This window comes from Haliotis asinina, chromosome 11 (assembly GCF_037392515.1).
Source record: "Haliotis asinina isolate JCU_RB_2024 chromosome 11, JCU_Hal_asi_v2, whole genome shotgun sequence".
Lineage (NCBI taxonomy): Eukaryota > Metazoa > Mollusca > Gastropoda > Lepetellida > Haliotidae > Haliotis > Haliotis asinina.
In genome coordinates, this window is record NC_090290.1 from 10187732 (window position 1) to 10203482 (window position 15751).

The window sequence follows — 15751 nt, forward strand, 5'->3', positions numbered from 1 at the left end:
CAATATTCCAGCTATATGGCGGCGGTCTGTAAAAATCGAGTCTGGACCAGACAATCCAGTGATCAACATCATGAGCATCGATCTGCGCAATTGGGAACCGATGTCATATGTCAACCAAGTCAGCGAGCCTGAACAGTCGATCCCGTTAGTCGCCTCTTACGACAAGTATAGTCGCCTTTTGTGGCAAGCATGGGTTGCTGAAGGCCTATTCTACCCCGGGACCTTCACGGGTCCCAACGTATCACAAGCTTGATGTTAAACAAAGAACAATTTCTTTAAATATACAACATCAATAACCGTTACGCCCAAATTACCGATTTGCGAGTAACGAGCTCAGACATAAAATGAATATCGGGTGCTTCTCTCCCGGTGTGAACACCCGGGTTCGATTCCTCACATAAAAAGAACGCGTGAAGCCCATTTCTGGTATCCCGTGTGTCTGGTGCCATATTGGTGCTGTAGTATCATAAACAACCCTGTATGTCTACGAGTCACGGTTGAACCTCCACAATGACGTGATGCTGTTGGGAGTGTACGTAAGATTACCTATAGACGTGGTATGTTACGATAAACCATGTAAGGAATAGGCGGCACCTTATAGCAAAGGTCTTATTGATGTTCTTCATCACATGGTGTGTTATCATTCTTGACCTTAAGATGGTGTTATTACCTGCTGAATTTGTCTGTACATTAAATGTTACCTCAAAGTGTCGGTTTTTTGTAATTGATTAGGCTTTAGTCTTGTAATTGGAAACCTTTGCATACCACCAATCATAAAATAATGAAAGAGCGGAGGAAAAGGGTGAAAAACTAATTCATTACGTCGTCTCCTAACATTTCATCCAATCACTGGATTGTGTGGGGCATGGTGGGCGAGCTGGCTAAGGCGCCAGGCTAGTGATCCAGCGAGTTTGAGGTTTCGGGATCGACCCCACCTGTGACCGGGTGTAAAAACCTTGGAGTCAGCTTTATGGGCAGACTCTTTCAGTGTTGTCACAACCCCTAGTATACAGTACACAACCCTGTGCACTTACAAGAACCCACGAATCCGTTGGTATATGACCAGATGGTGGCCACATGAACACGTGCATACACCTAGTTGCGGGTACAGCAACGTGCAGTAAACTTGGACAAAGTGCTGTGACTATGTTTCCCAGTCCACCCAAATGGGTACCTCGTTAGGATGAGAGAGCCACAATAAACTCGGTGCGCCTAGTGGCAGCAAGAGTTGTATACTCCCCAGGGAGTTGAGATTGAAATACGATGTGCTGTTGAGATTGACATCCGGTGATCGAGGGAAAATACCTAGCGCCTAGAGAAATTGCCTTGCAGTTTGATTTGTGCGCTATACAAGAACACTTCTAATAATAATAAAAAAAATAACTACCGCTATAATGATTAATAACAACACAAATCACGGAAAATACACTCTCGTAAGACTTAGCATATACTTGATGAAAATCGCCTGAAACTTCACCGTATCCTTTGCCAAACCCGTCAATCAAAGTAAGAGAAAACGTCTATCGACTGAAACATCCATCAATGTGAATGGTTTAAAGAGTTCGAGGGGTTCCCCTGTCCCACCTTTCTTTATTCCAGTGTGGGAGACTTCACCTGAAAACACAATAACCAAATTCACATTGTCTACTGATCTAGTACCACCAGAAAACAAAAATATGATCCAGGCTTAATGAACAAAGAAGCACGACCGGACATCGCTCATTTTTTAAGTGTTCAAGTGTTTAAGTATTGCTGGAATCTATTGCAGACAAAAAAAACTTCTGGCAGCTAAACATCGGTCATTAGTTTTGTATTCAGCAGTCCTTGAGACTGAAATATACTCAGCAAGGACAGTGTCCCCCTGCAAAAACTTCCTTCAATGAAGAAAACCTGATACGTCATTTTCTCTCACTCTGTGTTCACCTTCATGTTCCCTGTCTCTGCTAGCACCTTATTATCTTCACAAGCCCCGTCCCCATCCGATTTAATTCTTTCTAATTAAAGGTCACATGCAACCACAAAATCAAACATTATTAAAATACAATTATCAATTATTCATGACATGTAATATACATTGCTGCTTTGTAAAAAAAAATAAATAAACAAAATTATGAGCGTACAATCAAAAGTGCAATATTTTGTATTATTTTGAAGCCCTCGGGAGACCGAACCCAGTCATAGTGGGTGGGGGTGCACTAAAGTGTAACGACGGCTTCCGATTGGCCGGTTCATTTGCTGATACGCTGAGGGCTCATTGTGTGTACAGAAAAATGATCTGTTTGATGAGCATTTTAGAAGTATGGCGAGTCACAAGAAAGTAACATTCTTTACGAATAACAACTTCTTTTATTGTACTTGCTGCGTCGTTTCAGTGTGGATTCATATATTGTTGTCAAACAAAATCATATGAACTAGAAGAAGTTGTTATCCATAACGAATGTATATAGAGATGTTGGGTTTTGTAGATACATGTTCTCTGAATTTGTGTTCGATTCAATAAAAAATCATCTCTGTAGAGATGGTGAACTACTGCCTGGCTGGAACTATAGGTTGAATTGGCATTTTGGATGATTTGTTTCCGTAAAACCGAAAGGTATCAGAATCTGCAAAGTTGCATTTTTCGTTGCATGTGACCTTTAAGATATATCACCACTGTACTGAGCATGTCCTCCCGATCCTAAAAGCTTCCATTGACCGCATTGGCCTCGTGCATTGATTTCTATAACCTGTACAAACTGCAATGCAGGTCGCAGATTTTACAAATGTGGTACTATGAAATGTCAGCTTTGGTGCATGTGTCCATGATATCTGATTTTAGTGTATGTGTATTAATGTTCATTGTCAAAGTTTATCGCATTGTTTCTGTTGCAACACGCCGACCGGAGCCTGCATGCATATCGGTGGCCTAGTTGGTGTCAGTGGAATTCCTCTGTCAGGAGAAGGTGGGAGACTGGTGACATCTTAAACAGTAGCAGCATGCAACCAGTTGAACCGATAACATCATACACTCATGTATAATGCTTGTAAATAGAATGATTTCTTGCCTCGATAAGTCCACCTTGTTTATTCCAGTAATAACAAGCCAATATATCAGATGTAACATCAATGTTTGTCAATATTCATCCAAGGATTACACAATTGTATGGCCATGGAACATATTTTACGTCAAAGGTTATAGAAAAAGCACTTTGCTACAAAAAGATTATAAAATTATATATACGTTTATAGATAAATACGTTTATTCTGGAACAAAGTTTTATATAAAGGAAACGTCACGCAGATATGACCACATATGTGAAAATGGTCAATATTGCCCTTCTGATTTTCTTCATTAATTATTGCTGACTCTACATTGATCCATTAAAGGTCCAAAGTCCAACAACATGCCGGCCAGTCTTCCTCGTAGTAGGGCCAACACAGTAAAAGCCATTGTGTCTGATAGAGATCCACAATTACAAAATGAAATCGTCCTTGCACTGTTATCCTAACGCTAGGTCGCCATGACCTATTCTGTAATTGCTTTCTCAAAGAATTATCTCGCCTAACACTATTAATATAGGCTTTTCTCAAACATCCCTCCTACGCCTTTCAGTCATCAAAGACAATTGCTAATGACTAACTAAAAATCCATGCAATCCTTTGTAGAATGAAAAAGTAAAACTTTTTTTTCATTTTTTTCCTTACAATTTCCGCCAGTAAAGCTGGTTAATCGTCTCCCCTGGATCGCTCTTCTGGACTGGGGATAAATATGCTTGACTTCACATCAACAGTTATGGATCCCCAAACCCGATCTTCAGTGTCAGTGAGGTAAATTTATACAGCTTGAAGAGATCGATAAAGGTCAAATATTTTCTTTATTGATCAAATCTTCTGAAAAAGATGAATAGCGGGGAATGTGACCTTTCACCTTCAAAGAGACAATGTTCTCAGAAATCAAAACGTTCAATATGCCTGGAAAAGCTCAATTGTGGCATTTGAATATTTGTCCAATTTTACAGCAGCTATTTTCTTAACGCCAAACACACTGGTTCTTTTATGATAGCTAATCTCTGAATGTGATTGAGAATCCACATGTATAACGAATTCAGAAATAGAATGTCTTGTCAATATGATTGGTAATTTGAACATATCACTGCGTCTATTTCTGTGTTGTGTTGTATGGCAGCTGATGAAACACATGTCTTTCAGTATCACTGCAGCTGGTGAAACACATGTCTTTCAGTATCACTGCAGCGATGAAACACATGTCTTTCAGTATCACTGCAGCTGGTGAAACACATGTCTTTCAGTATCACTGCAGCTGGTGAAACACATGTCTTTCACTATCACTGCAGCTGGTGAAACTCAAGTCTTTCAATATCACTGCAAGAAACTGGCCACATTGTCTCAGAACACACTTAAGTTTTAAGATACAAATGTTAATATCGAATGAAAATTGTCATTGTTATTATATTGTTATAATGACACAGGACTAAATTCCACAATTATTCATGATGATTTTTGTACATATGGTATCTATGTGTGGGCGTCCCACGAAGGTTTCATAGTATTGTAGGTTATGGACTTCTCCTGTCTTAATTTAATTAACCCGGCAACTTTGCAGGTCTCTACCTTCCATAGATTTGCACAGATTTCTCAACAGAGAGGAAAATATCAATCCTTCAGTAAGCTAAAAAGTTAAATTCCAGTTGAATAGCATTTTACATTAAACAGAATGGATGACACTGGGGTCGGGGACGGGACTTGAGAAGTCCGCGAGGGGCTGGCGGAGACAGGAATCATGATGGTGAACACAGAGTGAGAGAAAATAGCTCATCCGTTTTTCACCACTGAAGGAAGATTTTGAAGTGGATCGCTATTCTGGCTGAGGGAGCATGTATCAGTATCAGACAGACATACAGAAAGGCCCGCTTGCCTGTCTCAGTGCTGAGTGACCGATATTGTGGTTGTCTATGCAACAGTAGAATTACTATTGAACACTTCCACATGTCTCTCATGTCTCGTCGTCTTTTTTCATAAGTCAATTTAATCGTGGATCATATTTTTGTTTACGTGTTGAATTTGGCCAGTCGGTGATGTGTTTTGTTTTTTGTATGTTTGTTGTTTTGTTTTGTTTTGTTTTATGTTTTGTTTTGTTGGGTTTTTTTGTTTGTTTTTTGTTTTGTTTTTGTTTTTTTGTTTGTTTGTTTGTTTGGGGTTTTTTGGGGGGGTGTTTGTTTGTTTGTTTGGGTTTGGGTTTTTTTCATTTGATTTGTCCTGGGGTTGTTTTTTTTTGTTGGAGTAGTCTTTGAATCCTCTGGGAGTCCTCTAACCAACTGATCAACATGCAATATGATCAGTCAACTACAGAGTCAACCAATACTTTTCACAAGAGTCATCCAGTCAACCAATTGTTCAGGCAAACGCAAAACACAAGGATAATCTTCGTATGGCTGGAAAATGATGAACTGGTCACAAGCACTGGACGTCTTTCACTCTGCCATACAAAAAACATATTGATCAAAATACAAACAGACAGTTCAAACGAAGTGAAAACTGACTTGAGTAAAGCATAACAGTTCATTAACCTTCGTCTGGAAATGAAAAAGGCGGATCAATATTGGGTTCTAAAACCATGAGCTGAAGTCTCAGTCACTTGGCCACAGAGGGCTGGAAAAGTTGAAAAGGAACCATTCACTTACATCGTCTGTGTCAATCGATAGCCATTTTGTCCTACTTTGATAGACGGTTTTTGTAAAGGAGCTGCTATTACTGACCATTTTCATAAAACATGTGCTGAGAAGGAGTAAACACGACTACATCTCGGAAGAGTACATAGCATTCTGTCTTTAGAGCTAAATTATGTTCCATTGTGAGGCATGTGGTTGATGGAGCACCACCCATCAGGTATTCGAGAAACTGGTCACAATGTCCTTCCTTCCTTCCACAAAATATGTAAAACAAGAAACTATTTTGCTCTTCTCCGGCGCCTAACAGCAGTACTCCTGCCATACAAGGGTTGGTGTAAACAGGCCAAACAATCCAGTTGTGGATGTATGGATCGTTAGGTGACGCCTTAACGTTATATACCCTTTTCTTCAGGAGTTATGACATACCTCAATTTCATTTTCTGAATAACTCCAAAATTACTTTTGGGAATCCACAATTTTCAAACACATGACTTAATCCAAAAGTATTACAGATAACGAGGCTATGAGATAAGATCTAATGTTAAACATAAGCATCGGTGATAACACCAACTCCAGGTCAAGAAGAGCACTCCACATGGCAAAAAAGAACAAGAAAGCCTTATGTTTATTAGCATGTCAGTGAATTGCTTCCTATTCCCCACGTGTCTGATCTTAACATATCAAGTTAACACCATGCGGTGCACTCCCTACCCGTCACATTTCAACAAAAAAATAATATTCACCAAAGGGGCATGCCAGTTCTAGGCAAGCTGCAAGATGAATTCTGTAGGACTAATATTTAGATTTGAATTTGAATTTAATTTTTTCTCACAATCGTTATATCCACAGCGACTAAAATATGTATGTGTCCATATGTTTGAGTAATGGAAAAGTCATGCCTGGTTGTAACAAGTTTGTCCGGAAACTCATCCTACGGCAGTCAGTGTTAAGTGGGTAATATCAGTGCGTGTATTATAGCAGCATTCAAACAAACCACGGTAGTCGACACGAGGTATAGGTCACTGTACGAATGTTGAGAAAAGTGACCGGCGAACTTTTTAACCACAAAACCAATCTCGGTATTGGAGTCGTTTCATACTGACAACAGAACTGCGTACATATATACTGTATACTATCAAATGAAAAATGAATGTTTGGAAAAAGCATGTAATAACTTTGTTTTCACATAAATAAGCCACATAGATACCACAGATGACAGAAACGTTGTCATGCTTTATTTTAGATAAAACCACACGGTTTGAACTGATAAGGACTTGTTCTGATTTATTGCGGGGTTTGAATGTTGAATTATATACATCAAAGTCACATTTATATCTGCATTTGCATCTGCACTACTGGCTATCCCCATGTTTTACTCATAAAAAATATACAGGAAATACTGTTATCTTAAAAACACTCGATCATTCATATATCCTGCGAAATATCAAGTCAAATCAAATATTCATTTTGAAAAATGAGGATAAATATTAGTTTTATAGCAATATACATTTCATTTCCAGATTGAGGTTATTTCATCTAAATTTTATGAATTCTATTCAGCCTTGGAAAGCCTTGGGGGATTTGGCTCGATGAATCAATAGTTTGGTTGGAATATATCATCTAAAAGAACGTTTCCTTGACAAGCCGACATGGTGGAAATAAATACAAATAGATACAGGTTGAGATTCCAAAATAAAATGTCAGACAATTGTGATTGATACGATTGCAGTAAGAACTTCCGATTTTCGACATCAATCTCATCTCATGTAGAGTATCAAGACCACCATATATATGATTGTTAGTAACAAATTGGATCTACTTCTACTTTTCAGCCACCTACCAAGTTTACAAGGTTCAGCCAACAATTACTACGGTTTTGTGATTTACTGTTTCAAGGGCGATATAACCATGTCCACAGACACTTGTATCAGATGATTGGTGCAGACGAACTTGGGAGTGAGTGTTGTTAAATGACGCTCGTATAAATATCCGGGCAATTTCGCAGTTGTGAAATATCTTTCACCCATGATAGAGTTTAATTATGGAACTCTTTTTGGGAACAGAAAACACAGATCGAGCGATACCTTTCATGTTGATCCACAAGTAATGGGAATCCAACAGTGACAGGATTTCAAAAAAAAAAGTTCAACACTATGAATTTTTATAACATATTTTTAGCGGTCTGCCGTCTTTGGCTGTCACGTCATACCCGAGAGTCCGCTCGGATATACAAATATCCTTATACTTTATAAGGATGTTTTATATTGACCCCATTTTACTGGACAGTGGCATGGAAGGATCGTCGCTGTTGTGCGCGAAATGGAATCTATGGATAGTCTGTGGCATTTTTACATGGAACATTCGTTAAAATCCTACTGAAAAATCGTTTACGGAATATACGGAGCAATTGCGGCAATACACGAGTAGAACCGAGGTGTAATTGCGGAAAACCATTAGGACGAAATGCGGAACAAGAAGGAATGCTATGGCGTGCTCCGGAAGACTTTCGGAGTGTTAGAGGAACACATAGGGAAACCACGAAACATTGGGGTAATAGCTAATCCGTTTGAGAAGGAAGAACTTTGGAAGAATTCCGGAAATATGCGGAATGCTTGGTTTGTAGCCGGAAAGATTGTGGAGGACACGCATCAACCACGTTAAATTTCGGGACGAACGCGTCATTCCTGTCGATGAAGTCGACAAGGATCAAAGGACGTGATCACGTGATTCCGCCTATAAATATGAGGACTCGACCAACGAAGCTCAATTCTGGAAGTAAACATCTGCTGGAATCACTTCAAGAGGCTCCTCCAAATGGACCAAACTACAAAGGAGGCTGATTTTGTGTTGCTCGACCTGCTATTGTTTCAAGAATACAACAAAGTATAACCTGACATGCCCATACACCGCAGAAGACATCAAAGGCGAGGGGTATACACACCCAAACGCTACTGGGTACGTCCATGACAGAGAGTAGAACGAAGAAATGGTCATGGTACCTATGACAATCTCATGAAAGAGCTTGTCATGCAATCTTCTTTTGAAGACAAGGAGTCCTTCATTTATCTCCTTGTGCCACCTAACCTCTTTTTACGAGTTGCTCACGGTCTCCGCTCCCCGACTGACAAAGAAGACTTCAGAAGTACAGACAGCGCTGGCCTGAAAATAGGTGTCATCTTGCGTCACCTTGCTTCTGGCGACATGTAACCAACTCTGGTCTACAACTTCAGGGTATCTCGTGACACCATCGCAAACTTCCTACTTAAGGCCTGCCAGACTATCATTGATCAATACAGAGAGATAGTCATACAGTGTCCACATGCTGAGCAGGAATGGAGATCACTCAGCTGGGATTTCCAGGGAAAACAAAATCTACCAGATGCACGTGTACACCGAGAAGACGATGACCACAACATCATCCTTGGGACATGGCCAATGTTTTGGCCAATGTGAGGGGTTCCACCAGAGACCAAGAAGCAGCGAGAGTAGAGACAAGTCATTTGGCAATCATATGTCATGAGACAGGTTCAAGTGTAATTGTATCGAGATGGGTGGGACTCCCTTCATACGTAATATGCAGTCTCGACTTTTGTATGTAACGTGTAACTTGTGTTGCTATCTGTCTTTTGTTCAACAGTATTGATGACAATGCCGTTTGGGTGTAGTTGGGAACGTGTATGCTACAGACATCGTCACAATTCAGTACCGGACAAAATGGCGTCAACACATTTAAGGGCTAACAAACAATTTAATGTACATAACCTGACATCTTAGAATCACCACTGAAAATGTAATGAAACAGTTTTAACAACGGAAATAATCATCCTAATAATTTATAACTTTCTATAAGTCATTCCAATCAAACGTTTATACACATTACTGGAACAAACGGCAAAATGCATTTTTTTCTTTCTTTAAGAAAATTATCCATGCGATTCTGAAACTGTTATCTGGTAGTACAGTTCACCCTGCGTTTTGATGTTCATATCCTTTTGTTCGGCAGTGCTGATACCAATTAAATCTCGTCCTGTGCCACGTTGTATTTATCATGCATAATGTCTCCCGTACGTGTAAGTCACAGATTTTTGTCACCACGTCCGAAATACATCACGTGGAAAGGGAAGGATGGTCAGCGGAAGACTTGCGGTATCTGTGTTCATATAAAGAATGCATACTAACAACATGCGGAGAGGGCAGAAGACTTAAGAATTGACCTTTGACCCCGCGAAACACCGACGGAATTGTCCTTGAACGTGCTTTTGAACACGTGCAAAAGCATGTTTGCAGACAATTCATACCTGCTAGAGCCTCACGTAAGATGAGGAACACTTGCGCAAAAAGTTTCCTTCCCATAAGGAAACCCCCGGAAGATATGGAGGAGTATTTTCGAGCAGTTTGCGGATGAGGCCATTTTCGCTTCCGCAATTATGCCGCGGCCCAGTGAAAGACGGGTATAACGGACATTCCTTTCAACATTCTAAACTACCACAGAGGCCGAAATGTCAACATAGGACAGAGACAGAGAGAGTTGCATTCCGGAAGGAGTGATGTTGGTTACAGGTAAGTTTGAGACGTATTTGTTTTGGAGCAACATAAACACTCTAGTAACTAGCTATATGAAGAAACCTGGGTGGGTATTAATACAGCCGTTATATCAACATCATGCATATGGCAGCTGTATATATAGGTAACGTTTAACCTACTGTCAAAAATAAGAAATCAGGGATATATATGTCCTTTCAGATAATGTATTTTTTTATTGTTCTGTTTTGATAAGTGTAAAATTACTACTAAAGACTCATCACTAAGTCTTCTTTGCAAAAAAAAACTTGTTTTCAATCTTCATATCTGTTTTTTCTCTCAGCATTTGTTAAGACAAAAGTATTTTCTTTATTAGTGCCTTTTTCAAAGAAATTTATTTTTATGGTCGCCAAAAGGAAATATGCAGAAATTGTGTTACAAAGAGTCTCCACCTGAATGTAAATATTTATAGAGTATGGGGAATTCCTACTCAGGGGCATTCTCGAGAAAAAACACGTTTTCTTCCTACAGACTTGCTGGAGATAACAGGCTATGTTTACAGAATATTATCCACGCACTTTCATTTATAACTAGTAAACAGAAACTGGCGAATTCTATCACATCAAGATATAAAATGAAATTATGTATATGTGTCTAGGGTGAGAACTTAAACCAATTCACGCCTGATGTCTCAAGGTCTATTGTATCCCTCTGTTTGAATCCTGCGACTTGTTCAGATGGTAAACGTTTCCAAATGGCAGTCATCATTGTGTCACATGTTCTTGGAGAGCAATCCTGTATTCTTTAGCTTATATGAGAGTCCATCTAGTTAATATACAAGCACGTCTTAGCCTTCATGTTATTGGGACACACACTGTATTCATTATTTTGTCATAAACAGTTTGCACCCAAATAAATTATTTCCTTTGATTTTTGTGCGCTGAGACTGATCACACTTTACACATTACTACAAGAACACAATGAAGAAATTTCTTTTTTCTCTAGCTGACAGTTGAAGAGAAGGACACAGCAAACATTTATCAGTATTTATTGCATCTATATTTCTTTATTATTTCTATTATCGGCTGTTAAGGAGGTCACAGGTCTTTATCAGTTTACATTTTATGTATATTTTGCATATTTTTCCGATAACACATGCATGGAAATAGAAAACGTTATAAAACTAATGTCTGATGCACCGATATAGAGTCTCTACCTACTTACTCAGAAAACATCAACTAGTGAACCTCTCTATAGTTCAGTGCACTACAGCAGTGAGGTCGAAGTTTCAAGTCGACTTCCGCAACGGTACGTATACGTACTTCACAGAAAAGATTGTTACCATACTAAAACATTAATCAATTTAATCATTAAAAGCATTTTGTGAAATATAATTACTTAAAAACCTTAATAAAATCTTGAACGTATTTCAGTGTTTACCTTCCCGGTGTTTGCTGATAAGTACCGTGACTGCTGATATATAAATTATCTATCTGATCGGGTTTCAATGAACTTATTATAGGCAAGCGACTTGCATACCAGTCTGCAGTAGTCTGTTCAAAACGTAATCAGGGTCGGGATCGTCCCATGGCTCTATGCTGTCAACTGGTGGAATCGTCCTCAATATTCATGTCGGTCTTGCCGCTATAAATACTTTCAGATTGATAGGGTTATATGTATGTGATATTATCTGTATCTAGTATGTCATCCAAATCCAGGTTTGACTTCGTGGATTGATTTATTTGCTAACTAGAAGCAAACCTCAGTATGAGAACAGGCTCGGTAACACTGTATTTTCCCTGTGTTCGTGTAGCGATCCACGAGACCCCTTACCTCATTATCTTGCGAAATGGAGAAATGCTTTCGAAGGACATGCGTTTTAGATTCACAACAGAAGCTGTATGATGGAATATTACTGTGTATAACTGTATTCTGTGTATATATATGTATGTAGGTGTTCATTAAGATCGAATATAAATAATGTATAGAGACCTTTTCAAAACTCCTTTAACTTTCATGCAAAAGCAAGGCATGATTAGACCCGTGAAGGTCCCGGGGTAGAATAGGCCTTCAGCAACCCATGCTTGCCATAAAAGGGGACTATGCTTGTCGTAAGAGGCGACTAACGGGATCGGGTAGTCAGACTCGCTGACTTGGTTGGCACATGTTATTGGTTCCCAGTTGCGCAAATCGATGTCCATGCTGTTGGTCACCAGACTGTCTGGTCCAGACTCGATTATTTACAGATCGCCGCCATATAGCTGGAATATTGCTGAGTGCAGCGTAAAACTAAACTCACTCACTCACTCAAGGTATAGTTAACCACAATCATTACAAAGCCAGAATCATCATAAAGTCAAATATGTATCTACATTAAAAGTGTGACAGGAAGATAACAAAATGCTTGAATACATGTACGTTACGTGACACTCGCGTCTTTCACACAGTTGCAGAGAGTTCCCAAAACCACCAAAATGAGAATTAAGCTTAAAGTTGATTATATAATTGTGACTTCATCATAAATTTTTAGCAGTATTACAGCTGTAGGTTTATGTTTGTAAACAAATGGGTTTAGCAACTAAACATCAAACCCGTTGTAGGAAAAATGTGCTTAGATTCTAAACACAGCCTGACCACAGTCCATGATCTACGAAAATGTGCTTAGATTCTAAACACAGCCCTGACCACAATCCATGGTCTACGAAAATGTGCTTAGATTCTAAACACAGCCCTGACCACAGTCCATGGTCTACGGTGTTGATGGGTTGGGAAAATAAACATTAAGTCCGAAGTAGAAGGCGTAAGAGAGGGTCTCCTTCTTGCCCCATACATTTTAGCATTACGTGAAGACGAATAAGATAGGACTGCTTGGACAAGCCGGGTCCTATCGGAGACTTTAAGTACGTTTAGATTACAGGAAGACTGTCTAGAGGTAACGTGGAAGCTCTGAGTCAACAGATATTTAATTTAATTTAGACTGCGGTAGGTGGGGCATTGTGAGAATGTGGGTACGTGTGGGTGTAAGTGTGGGTGTGAGGGTGGGGGAGTATATTATAATTCTGAATTTATTCATAATTTTCTTAGATAGCAAGACCTTCTCGAAGACGAAACTAGAATGTGAAATACAATCGGGATATAATTTTCCGTCGTATTTTTAGACCAGACGATGTTCAGTGAGTCGAGCCCTCGCCCTGTAGTTGGGGGATCTGATACATTGTGGTCACCATGCGGTCAAGCCAATCTGGGAACGTGACCCGGATGTCAGAGGAGGTTACTTTTGCTTCCACCGCGGTCGATAGAGAAACTGTAGTTGTTGTTACGACGGCGTCACCACTGAAACTGCTGTCCTGACATTCTTCATGTTACCAAAGCGTAACCTAATACTTAGCATGGTAATACCATGCTCTGTGTTCTCTGTGACAGTGTGTGTGGTTCAGCCTGAGTTTGCTGGAATATTGCTAAAAGCGGCTTTAAGCCCAACTCACTCACTCACGCACCCATGCACTCACACACTCGCTCACACCCTCATGCCCTCACTCACTCACACACTCATGCCCTCACTCACTCACACACTCACTCACGCACTCATGCCCGCACTCCCTCACACCCTCGTGCCCTCACTCACTCACACCCCCATGTCCTCACTCACTCACACACTCACTCACTCCAACCCTCATGCCCTCACTCACTCACACACACATGAGCTCACTCACTCACACACTCACGCATACACCCATGCCCTCACTCACTCACACCCTCATGGGTGTGCTTACAGGCTAACCAGGAAGGCATAATTTCATGTGCTTTCAAAAAGCAATCTTATTTATTTAACAGACTAAATGTTACTGAAGTTCGTACAAAAATGTAAGATTCCTTTCCACGTCAGTGCTATGAAGTATCTGAAAATGTATTCGGATTGTACGACCACGTGACAATTTGGGTCGACGTTAGTATTCGGAACCATTCGGAACCATTCGGAACCATATACTGTGTTTCCCCTCGTCGCTAAGGCCTCTTGACCAAGTGATACACTTGCTGAATACAAAGACACTCAGTCAATAAAACAGAGCGACACGAGTTCTTCCGAATGAGATTCATATTTCATTCATCTCGGATTGATGTAACCTTCCGACAAATCTGAATGACCCGCCAACTACAATGACAGGCGACAGTTGACGAACGAGTTATGTGTCGCCGCCCGTAGCACCTATTACTCCAGCATCGTGCACTGCTAGAACGTGGGCATCATCATTACCGTTACATGTAACCACATCCTGCACACATGCCCCGCCTCAACAATCTAAGTCCTCGAAGTAATGGCCCCCAACGGGACATCTTGCAGATGGCATATTTTTTAAGAAACCATTAGAAAGTTTGAAGAGCAAATGTAATTTCAGTGGTACTCATTATGAGAATTTTGACGTCAACGCAAGCAAAAAGCAAAAACACAATTGCAGAATAATGTCATTGGAACCATGTGTGTTTTATTAATTTCGTTTTATTTCCAAGTGTTTGCCTTAAATGTCCTACTTTAATTACTGATTGACGAGGCGTGAGATTCCTCAGTGAGGGAATTTGGTGCTAGTTCACTGACAATAACACTTTATAAGGAAATAGCTGATGATTGAACGTTGGCAATTAATGCACTGTATCAGGTGGGCAAGCATTTGTCAGCTTCTTGAAAACTAACTTCTCTATCGAGTGAATGCGGGCTTTGTAATCGAACTGTGTTTCTGAATTTAGTGCACTACCGTGCATTTGAATGTTTGTTTACATTGCTACAAATCCTAGATATGTACAGCCCTGTCAAGAGGACGGAAACTTAGTGCTACCTTATCTGTTCTTGACAGTATGGAACGGCTTTTGATTTCCTTCAGGGTGCAGTGGGTAAAACCCGCTTCTGGTATCTCCGTCTCACTCACTCACTCACTCACTCAGTTTAGTGGGGGCGAGGTGTTGTCTAAAAACATGAATTATGCGGTGATGTTTTCTCTGTCAATTTGAAAAAGGTTTATTAGTTTGAAATTTAGCACAGTATAATAAAACCATTTACAGTCATCCTGCTCTCATAGCATAACGTATCAACGTTTATGAAATGTTTAACAAATTGCACATGTTATTTCTTAAACTATTTTGTCAATACTGCAATACAAATAATGTGTCTCTTGAGCGATATAACACATGCTAGAACTTTATTGATGTTCAAAAATATATACATTCCTTTGTCTGTCACTTTACTTTCACACTGAAATTGTCGTCTAGATAGCTGAAAAATAAAAATATCACCTCTAAAAAGCATGTACAATTTACTGGATATCATAAACAGATCACTTGAAAATACAAATATCCTCTGTCTATTGCATGTGAACAAAATGGTTTTAAGCAGTCAGAACGGTGGGGTGGTAGGGTAGCCTAGTACTTAAAGCGTTCGCAAGTCTCGCTAAATACCCGGGTTCGATTCTCCGCATGGACAAAAGGTGTGAAGTTCATTTCTGGTGTCCCCCACCGTGATATTGCTGCATTGTTGCTTAAAAATAAACTCACACACTCAGTAGTCAGTG